The sequence below is a fragment of the Cynoglossus semilaevis genome, chromosome W (assembly GCF_000523025.1).
Source record: "Cynoglossus semilaevis isolate Cse_v1.0 chromosome W, Cse_v1.0, whole genome shotgun sequence".
NCBI classification, from domain to species: domain Eukaryota; kingdom Metazoa; phylum Chordata; class Actinopteri; order Pleuronectiformes; family Cynoglossidae; genus Cynoglossus; species Cynoglossus semilaevis.
In genome coordinates, this window is record NC_024327.1 from 11,416,412 (window position 1) to 11,419,511 (window position 3,100).

Consider the following 3,100-nt stretch of genomic DNA (forward strand, 5'->3'; position numbering starts at 1 on the left):
AGGAGAAAGAGAGGAAGGCCAAAGAGGAGATATATGGATGCAGTGAGGGAGGACATGCAGGTAGTTGGAGTCAGAGTAGAAGATACAGAGAACAGGGAGAGATGGAAATCAATGATTTGCTGTGGCAACCCCTGAAAAAGGGACAAAGCCGAAAGAAGAAGAAGAAGTATGAGAAGGGCTGAGAACATGCCAACCTGAGCTGATGTATAAACACACACACAGAAGTTTAAAGGGCTGATATAGGTTGACCAAGATTTCAAATGAGGTGTTATTTGTTAGTATCAAAATTTGTATCATGTATTATCAGTCTTTTGAGCGTTAGATCCTCAAAGTACCTCACAAGAACTCCTAAGATATGTTCCATTTGTACTCTTTGCAGTCGTATCGCTCCAGTAGTGTTGATGGGTACAAGGTAGTCTCAAGGAAGAATTCCCAAGTCCTTCTTAAATGACCCAAAAGCTTTTTGTTTATAGCCACTTGTAATTTGAATGTCAGGTATGTAGCATGCAAAATGAACATTATGTACTAATAATTGTACACACTGTTTTTAGACAGATTTAATACAAATCAGTACACTTTGATACTATAATAATTTATATTTAAACATTTTAAAAATATAAATTTTAAAGTATTCGTTTAGCATTAAAAAACATTGCCAAATTGCCAGCAATTTGTTCACATAAAATGTGATTCAACATACTCCTGTGGGACAAAAACACAGACATGTGAGTGTTTCAAGTCCAGGCCTTTGCTAGTTTAACAAGAATCCCCAGTTGGTTTTACAGTGTCTTTTAACAAATGACACTGTAAAAGTGTTGTTGGTTCATAAAACGAGTGGAAATATCGTTTTTGCATTCTTTGTAACAACATTTAAATGAATCCGATATTTGTAGCTGGTACAGAATCAAAATTGTAATCACATTTTAAAATTTTTATAATTCGCTTTCAAGTTACCAAAAAAAGGCCACGTGATATGTAGGGGAAGTTTTATTTAGATTTTTTTAAGTTAACTTGAAGTATTTTTTTACAATTAAATGTGTTAAATATGATGGCTGATTTTTTTTAATTCAATTTAACTTATGGAATAATTTGTTAACTAGTGTTAATAACCGGTGCTAGTTGTGGACTTAAGACTGGCGAGATCTTCTGTTTATGTGACGTTACCCTTTAATTATCCGATCAGCCCTCGATAGCACTATCAGCTAATACATTGTCAACTTTTGATAGCTTAGCATACCGTTTATATTGTAGTTATGTAACAACTGATGTGGCCAAACCCAAGATGACTTGGTGAAGGTTGTGAAGTTCAAACAAAGTGCAGGTGCCTAGAGTCTTATATTTGAGTTGATCATTGTGGATAATTAACAACAAACAGGCGAAGATATTAACCCCTCATCAGGAGGGTAGATAACGTGTTTAAAAACAAACCTGATTACTTCTAAACTAAACAGGAACATATAAACAAAGATATGCTAACGCTCACACCCCTGCGTTTATCGCAATGCATGGATTTAGTACCGTTGACCAGCTAACTACACCATGTGTATACGAATGAGCTTCTGTGGAAAAAGTACGAGCAATATTTATTTTACTTATTAACCTGAACACCGTGTGTACGCGATTGGAACAACCTATGCTAAGCTAAAGCTAGGCTACCGTCTAACTAATGTATGTGGCTACTGTGGTTTGCACAGTTTAGTCGGCTATAGGCATCGATGGTGAATTATGTTTTAAAAAAGTTGTGTACGAATAACACTCACCTCTAAAAGTGAACACGAGTCAGTTATCCCGGATAAAAGCCATTACTCCTCCCGGAGATTATCCTGGATCTCACCTTGCTGTTAGGTTTGTAACCAACCTCCCAACCACTGGAGAACTACTCGCACTGCGACCGCTCACCCCACGTCAACAACGCGCTTACGTAATGACGTTATCAGCATTAATACTCCGTTCCAAACAGTTGTGCTGTTTAATCACGAGATGGCGCCGAAGGACAAAGTTCAGATTAATCAACTGCGTTTCATAGGAGAGGCTTACTTAATACCACAAAATGTAAATAACTCGTCGAAGAAAACATTTTTTGCAGATGTTATTACCACCGAAATCATGGTCTACGAATGAATATAGTGTCCGAGTTATCTATCCATGTAAAATATCTTGGAATTAAATAACAAATATTTCCAAAATAAAGTTTAGCCAAAATACAAATGACCGTATACCTATTGTAATCACTAGATGGCGCTGTCCACCACCACTCTGCGCAACCAACACAGACAAATGGGAGTAAAACATCTTGACTCATTAGTCATCTACGCAGAGACGAGCTGGAGTCAGGGAGTAACACAGTGTTATTTTTTCTCTGCTGGTTTTCAGAGTTGTGGTGTGTACAGTAGGGGTTGCTCTCACATGGCTTCAGGATAGTGATGGGAAGACCGACTCTTTTTATGGATTCGAATCTTTGACTCTCGAACAGTAAAATGAACGAGTCGTGAACGAATCTTGAACTAATCATTTCATTCGTTTTACAGCAGGTGGCGCTTTAGCCCTATTGTGGGTGTTGTAAAGAAGGCTGCGGTTCTCGGACACTAAATACTGAAGGCAACATGGTTTGCTTCCTCTGACAAAGTCTACAAAGTACACAAAATAAGCAATAAGAAATTACACCATGTGAAAAGCTAAGAAATAAAAACACCCCACAATGTGAAGATGACCCGTGAAGACCCGAGCTCTTTCACGTGACAAATGAAACGAATCTGCGAGAACGAAGCAAAAGATTAGTTCACGGCCCTATTGTGGGCGTTGTAAAGAAGGCTGCGGTTCTCGGACACTAAATACTGAAGGCAACATGGTTTGCTTCCGCTGACAAAGCCTACAAAATACACAAAATGCCATAAGTAATTAAAACCATGTGAAAAGCTAAGAAATAAAAACACACCACAATGTGAAGATGAATGAGAGCAAAAAGACCCGAGCTCTTTCGCGTGACAAATGAAACGAATCTGCGAGAACGAGGCGAAAGATTGGTTCACAGAGAATGATCCGTTTAGAGTGATTAGTTCACAGCAAAAGATTAGTTCACGGCGAAAGATTAGTTCACAGA

General features: G+C 38.1%; 1 protein-coding gene across 1 annotated transcript in view; it reads right to left on the reverse strand.

Annotated features, from left to right (window-relative positions):
- The window catches only part of LOC103397196 (lysM and putative peptidoglycan-binding domain-containing protein 3-like), a 9,438-nt gene extending 7,529 nt beyond the window's left edge, over positions 1 to 1,909 (reverse strand). The window contains exon 1 of the mRNA XM_008335419.3: positions 1,761 to 1,909. The gene's annotated coding sequence lies outside the window, so the exon portion shown is untranslated. The remainder of the gene's footprint in view (positions 1 to 1,760) is intronic.
- Positions 1,910 to 3,100: the final 1,191 nt, after the last annotated feature.